General features: G+C 38.2%; 1 long non-coding RNA gene across 1 annotated transcript in view; it reads right to left on the bottom strand.

Annotated features, from left to right (window-relative positions):
* Positions 1 to 5,181: 5,181 nt before the first annotated feature.
* The window catches only part of LOC147442307 (uncharacterized), an 89,497-nt gene continuing 87,030 nt past the window's right edge, over positions 5,182 to 7,648 (bottom strand). The window contains exon 3 of the long non-coding RNA XR_015190288.1: positions 5,182 to 5,333. This is a non-coding gene — a long non-coding RNA (uncharacterized LOC147442307). The remainder of the gene's footprint in view (positions 5,334 to 7,648) is intronic.

Genomic DNA, 7,648 nt, shown 5'->3' with positions numbered 1-7,648 from the left:
CTTCAACCATATGATTCTTATGCAACCAAATTACAGTTTCATTTCCCAGCCATAGCATTCTATGAGTACCAAGTTCTACTCATCTCAGCAAAGAGGGTCGGGGAGACAAACCCATAAAGAAAAAAAATGTTTATACCATGCAAGCTAGCTGCCCATAAAGGCCAGCTAAAAAATCAATCCTTAGATTGCTGAGAAGACTCATACCAGAAGAGCATTGGCAATAATTTACATTGTCATTTCCCAATGTCAAGCTCATCAGCAAGCCAAGCCATAACTAGATCCACCCAAATAGGAGTAGTAAGAGCATCTTTAACCGATTTTACCAACCCTTTTGTCATCAATACCCACGGCACTGGCTGTCCAAAACCACCCAGAACCATCCCCAAAAGAATTCCTAGTATTCAAATTATGCATGCTAGAAGATAGTACATTATAATACGACCCAAGATATTAAAAAAACCCTTACAATGGTCTGTATACATCAGTAGCTAATAGGTTGTGCAAACCATAATCGGCGCTAGCTTGGTTGGCAAATCTAACCCCATTAAAACGACTTCATTCAATAACAACTCACTCCAAACAGAATCTCCAAAAGCATCAGTACCAGGTCAAAAAACCCTTCAATTTTTTATCTGTACATGCTTAATTTTCATCACCACCAGCCCATGCTGTGGTAGTAAATCCATCCCATACCCAAAAGGATAACAAGTATTTGAAGCAAAAAATAATTCGCCCTTACCTCTGTTGAATCCACAATGTTCTTCTTGCTAGGAGCCATGCTATGGAGACCCTCAAGTGAAGCTTTGGACGATGAATAGAGTATGCACACAATGGGAGAACACACACACACACTTGCATAATGAAAACTAAGTGAGATTAATGCTCACCTTATAAAGCTTTCCTTTCCTCATGAAATGGGCTAGCTGCACGGTATAAAACTAGGAAGAAAACCACCTTGCCACATCCTCGGATCCCACACAGGATGGCCTATATCTGGGAAGAATGTCCACCGCAGAAGAGCCTTCATCAAACTACACCATACCCCCACAATTCCGGGCGGCATTACAAATAAAGCTTGCCCCAAATAGCGCACGTCAAACTGGGAAAAACCCTTCATTCCAAACCATTATTGCATTCAAGTCTCACTCCTCACGCCTGGCCACAGTAAACCAGCTAAAAAAATAATAATGAAAAAAATTCCTTTACAAGGCTACTTTAACCAAGAGGCCTTTCCCGCCTAATCAACCAATGTCATGGTTGGAAGCTCTATGAGCGCAAGATCTCAAATAGGTGAGATATTTTTTATAGTCAATGATTGCCAAGGGTAAAAGCAAACCCCAGGATAACACCATGGATGAAGAGTCTCATATCCTCTAGAGAGAGAGAGAGAGAGAGAGAGAGAGAGAGAGAGAGAGAGAGAGAGAGAGAGAGAGAGAGAGAGAGAGAGAGAGAGAGACCCACCCTTACCTAGGCAAAGGCCTACCACATGGTGAGGAGGGCCATCATCAGGTGGTGAGACCTCCCCTACAACCAGTGTATCAATGAATAATTCCAAAGTTCAATAACCGTCTCTTTTTTAGCCAAGCATAATGGCCAAGAATTTTTATTGAGAAAATGCCTAATAGTGCCAAGATGCTCTTTCATAGTGAAACCATTTGCTACATACTTCTTCATAATATGAGATACTGCTTGAAAATCAATGAAAGAATCTAAGAATGAATACATAATTAGATGTATCATGCCCAGACAAGTTTTATTGCTATCTTTCATGGACGATTACTCTTTCTCCTGACAAATTCAATCAGTCCTAGTTGTAGCTTGTCTCTCTTCCAGGATAATTCAATGATATAACTCCCAGTAAACGGAGAATAAAGTGTCAACCCCATATTTAAAAAAACTCTTTTAGTAACAACAACTTTGTTGTCAATATTAAGGTACTCCAAAAAGGTTAGTTCAATCTTAAGAGTATCAGGATAGATTAACGGGGTAAGCATTGTGCAAAGCTAGGATTGTTTAAGCTTAGAAGATCATCCATATATCCATAAGTGTGTTGAGATTGTGTAAGATCAATGGTAGGTTCAGTTGTCTCCAGCTGTTTAAGTACCCATTTATACTAAAAAAAAACTAGGTATAGATTGCACATGATTGGTGAACATGAGAAGCCCATTGGGATACCATGGATTTGTTGAAAGCATTGCTCACCTAGCATAACAAAGATATTCCAAAATATCCATTCATTAATCTCCATTAGATTATAGAGATTATAATGGGTGGGAGGTCCTTTTTGTATGTTTTTTACCCATCTTGGGCTTTTAGCTAGTGAAATGGTTTGGTGTCCCATCTCATTCCTCCTTGCAAAAACCATTTTTCCAATCTGCTGTAGAATAATGAAAAGCCCAGAAGGACCAAAGAGGGGTATGCTTGCATAGCATAATGTGATATCTGCTAAAAACATTGAAACAATGTTTTGTGCCAGATTAATGAATACCTCATAAGAGTTCTTCACAAGCCAGAAGTTATTAATCATAAGTCCAGTGAAGGTCTTCACCGTTAAAAACTTTTCTTCACAAATGTTATTAAAGTCGGTAAGAATAAGATTGAGGCAAGCAGTGATCACATTAGTGGCATGTAGCATGATACATTTGGAGGCATATGAAATCCATTTGAACGTATGCTTGTGACTTTTGTAAGTGGGAAAAAGTATAGGTACTTTCGAACTTTGAGTATCTAATTTGAAGTACCTCAAGGAGGAATCTAGATAACAAATGGCTTCTTCAGTACCCATTTCAGAAAGCAAAAATTATGGTCCTTTAAGCCTTGATTAAGCCATCATCCTAGCTAAGTGTTTACAAACGATAGTGGGTATATGAGGGGCTTTCTCAAGTCCTACCACAAACCAATCGTTTTTGAGTTTATGAATCAGAGAGGATAGTGAGGGGGAAAGCCACGTTGCTTCCTAACTAATCCATGCAGATGGGATTGACGCAATACATGTTTGAAAGCAAGTGGATATAGAATCAGCAAGTCTAGCATATTGTAGACTATCCAAATTTAGTAACTTGACTATGTTAGTCAAGCAAGTAAGTAATGCGGCAAAAGCCAAGAGTGGATTTAGTGGTTGGAGTGGGGTATGATTCAGAACTTTACACAATAGGTCCTTGATTTCCTTTGAACTAATAAGATACATATCCGTAGTGCACACGTGTTGTCCAAAATCTTGGAAGTTAGAACAAAAATTTCCAAAGACAGAGCACATACAAGATGGTTGTTTGCCGGAAGTGAAAAATTTAGTGGAATACGTAAAGTTTTTCAAGGGAGGATCAAAAGGTCCTACCAAAGGTTAGTTCATCCACCTTGTCGGTATTGTTAAACACATGTAAAAAATCATACTCTATCAAAATTTTTGGAGTAAAAAAATCAAAAATACTATTCGCAAAATAGCAATTGACAATTTGCTTCTTTTGATTTTCTTCCTTGCATAAAAACAATTTTTCTAGACTGATTGATATGCAAGAGCAATACAATCAAGAGTTAAACATTTTCTTGGTAGGGATATTCTTCCCCCTGCCTTTGACATAGCTTCTAGCACTATTATGTCCTTCAGAGGACCCTGGTGTAGAAGCAGGGGATAAAAAATATGTGATAAAAAGCAGTGTGAAGTAGAACTAGTTAACAAAGGCCTTTTGAGGTTAGGGGACTCCTTTGCATCTAGAGAAGGTTTGAGAAGGTATAGGATATGTTTGATGCCTTTAGAAGCACTTAAAATAGAGAGCAAATGACTTGGTGCGTCTAACTTTAGCTCTTTCAGAGCCTCGTACATGAAGTTCCTGAAGTGAAGGTAAGCGATCTGGGTGTGCACAACTTCCTTAGCCTAATCCCCAAGCCAGGAACAAATAATAGGTAGAAAATTCTCCTCTATGTGTGATGGGAAGAGGTCCTCTAGATGGTTGAGGAGGAACCAAATTGCAGGATCAAAACAAAGGATGTTACTCTAACAATCAGCTTTTGCATCCAAAGCTTTGCAAGCACATTTGATGTAGGGGTGGTAGATGTTCCAATTTGATTCAGAATAGAATCCACTGCTTTGTTTAGAAAAGGTCATTGTTCCCTTGGTTCTGACATAAATGCCAGATTAGATAGGGAATTTTCTTGAATCTAAGAAAATGAATACTAAAAGGTGCTTTGATGACATCACCTTTATCCAAGAACTGAGCTCCCTTGAGGGTCTCCAGTCTCCAGTCTTCACTTGTGAAGGCAGGTAGGATTGCAAGAAAAACCCAAGTCTCGATCGAGATGGGTGCCACAAAAGCTTTGTTTTGAAGCTCCCAAAGCTGATGGTCAAGCTCTATTCCTTCGATAGCAATCTATCTCAGAGGTAAGAAGGGAAAACACTTCGAGACTTTTGGAACCATATCTAGTAAAGAAGTTTCACTAGACGAGCTGAGTCCTTGCTGAAAGCTTTTTACTGCTTCAAGAGCAGCATCATCCCTACAAAAGAGGCCTTTTGGAGCCTTAGGAGGATCAAAAGATTTAGTGGTGGCAAAACAAGAAGCAAGGCCACAAAGTTTCCTGATAAAGTTAGAAAGGTCGGCTCCTTTAGCCGAGAATTGAAGAAGATCGGATTTATGACTCATTTCAATTGCAACAAGGTTAGAACCCACTTTTTGAAGGTGAAGTACTCCTTCTTTCATCTCAGCCACCAGATTGGCGAGGATAAGAACCCAGTCATTAAAGGTTAATAGATTCATGATAGAGTCATGGGTTTCCGTAACCTTTGAAAATTGGTTTAGTAGAGAAATCACCAAAGGTCCTGAATAAGTTTAATCACAAGCAGAGATGACGGGGAGAAGGGAAGGGTGGAAAGGTCAAGCGCAACAAAGACAGGGACAATAAAAAATAAAAAATATCAATATCAGTAAGATCTAAAAAGAGGAGCTAGTAGGTATTCCATCCTAAACCCAACCAAGACATAGGTCATAATGGTTGTGTGGGATACCCCCTACCCTAGAAAATCTAGTTTCAAGACGCATCTCCTAAGGATAAAAATCCTGCAGACTAGGTCCTGGTGCCATAGGTCTAAACCCCAAAGCACCCATGTGATTATGGAGGGAGATTTTAATCTATTTACAATATACATAACACATGAGACAAACTACAATGACCAATGTCTACACTCCATAGTACAAAATCATGTATTCCTTTCAATTGAATATCCAAAAAAATACATCACAATAGCAGGCCATATTAGGGAAAGAAGGTGTTGATTAGTGTTACAGTATCAGTGTACAATATTACATCCTCTCAAATAGCAGCTAAGGAAAGGACACCCTTACCTGCATCCAAAGTAGGAAAACACAAAATTCGTTAGTTTTCTGACCGCATAACAGGTAACTGGGGTGACCAAGTTGTCATCCATGTCACCTTGGTACTAGCCTAAGAAGAAAGCCATTCTATTTAAATATAAGTGATGTGTAACAGTTTCCATAATGCAAAGAAATAAGATTATCAAAGTGTTAGGTCAAATCTTTTGCATTGTACATCCCTCTATTAATTTGAAGTGTAAAATAAAGTGTGAAAAAGGTTTTTCCAATTGTTCCTTAAAATTATCTAAATAAGGTTAAAGCTTCTCAAAATAAGTAAGTTTAATGCAGCTTTTGAAGTCAAAATCTTCCTCTGAACAGCAATTGTTCAACAAATTATCAATTTTTAGAATCATATCAGTCAAGTTTTAGTATCAGGCAATCGTATCCCGGGTCGACAGGGCCCGAACCAAGTGATACATTACTGCAGGCAAAAAAATAGTAAACCATAATCCCCCAATAAAGAGCAGCCCTTAAGAGAATCTCTCAAGGAAAAACAAGACAATAGATGCATTTTACCATCAGTAGTGTGAGTCAATAAAACCAACTAGTCTGCAAACACACCAACAATTAGCATAATTCCAAGTTAGATATACCAAAGGCAAGCCCAACAACTTAACCAAAGTCTGAAATTAAACCGTGGTTGATTACGAGCCCATATAGCCCAAATCAAGAATTCATTGATATATACAGGCGATATATACCAACTAGAAGTATTCCATCAGTATATTTACATAGAGAAGAGGTGAATCCTAATGTATATCTGGTCTATAATGTTCTTGTACACCATAGAGCAAAGAAAAGGACAACGACAACCTATTGTTTTGTCAAGTCCACCCAAATTAAGTGGATACTAGGTCCATAAAATCAAGACCGATTATTGCATATCAACCCTAAGTGCAACAACATTGCCAAAAGTAGTCAAAACCAAAACAAAGTGTTTGTTATTAGTATCCTAAGAAGCAATTTGTACAATCCTATACAAAAAAGTAACGAGTATCCCGTATCTACTGCCCGACAAATAGACCGAAAGCCAACTATGATTAGGGTAAGTGATGGGTACTCTCAACTATGATGCAGTTTTGAAATATAAACCTGCTTCCATAACCCACACTATCCCTATAGTATTCTTTCCATATTTTGTACACGGATAAAGAGAGAACCATTACCAATATAGTAGAAGTCCTGTACCAGCAAGATTATATAGTAAAGTCAAAGACGAGTTTCATTCCAATTACGAATAGTATCAGAATATCATAAATGAGAGATATAATCTGCATTTTTCACTGAATTTAAATGGCAAGTAAAATTTTACCTATGTACATTCATGCCACCACATTCCTTTTCCCAAAACCAACCAGTAAACGACCATACCTTCTCAAGTACTCGTAAATAGCATTATGCTATTCTGCTTAGTTAAAAAACCAGGTGGGATAATGCAACCAGATTGGCTAGTCAGCCGATATAGACAGTAAACCCATCCAATGAATATGCAAAATTTCTTGTAATTAGCTAGTTGCGTTAAATTTTGACCCGTAATTCAAACCAATCATGGCATGCAATAGGATATAATTAGGCAATTTCCAAGCCAGTAAAAACATATGCAAATTAGCTGGTATTTTCTCCTAAAATCATCAGAACCAGAAAAGGAGTTATCATTCCTCTCCATATGGCCGTACATCTCAATACCAGTAACCGGTAATGTATCGGTCGGCATGTCCAACCATAACTAGCCCAATCATATACTTCCAATTTTCCGAAGAAAGCCTAAAGCAGCAATAAGAGAACATTTCTCAAAAAAATTCAATGTTTATGTTCAATAGATATTTTATAAGCAGTACTAATCCGTAGAGAACAGAACCAGTAGAATCATTAGTGAGAGATCCATAGATTAACCAGCAAAACAAGCTTCAACCATATGATGCTTATGCAACCAACTTACAATTTCAATTCCCAGCCATAGCATTCTATGAGTACCAAGTTCTACTCATCTCAGCAAAGAGGGTGGTGGAGACAAACCCATAAATATAAAGTCAAAAAAAAATTAATACCATGCAAGTTAGCTGCCCATAAAGACCAGCTACCAAATCAATCCTCAGATTGATGAGAAGACTCATACCAGAAGAGCATTGGCAATAATTTACACCATCATTTCCCAATGTCAAGCTCAGCAAGCCAAGCTATAACTAGATCCACCCAAATAGGAGCAGTAAGAGAAGCTTCAGCCGGTCATACCAACCCTTTTGTCATCAATACCCACAGCACTGGCTGTCCAAAACCACCCAGAA

The sequence above is a fragment of the Adiantum capillus-veneris genome, chromosome 14 (genome assembly GCF_014529385.1).
Source record: "Adiantum capillus-veneris isolate H3 chromosome 14, ASM1452938v2, whole genome shotgun sequence".
NCBI lineage: Eukaryota > Viridiplantae > Streptophyta > Polypodiopsida > Polypodiales > Pteridaceae > Adiantum > Adiantum capillus-veneris.
This window is presented reverse-complemented; position numbering and strand designations above follow the sequence as displayed.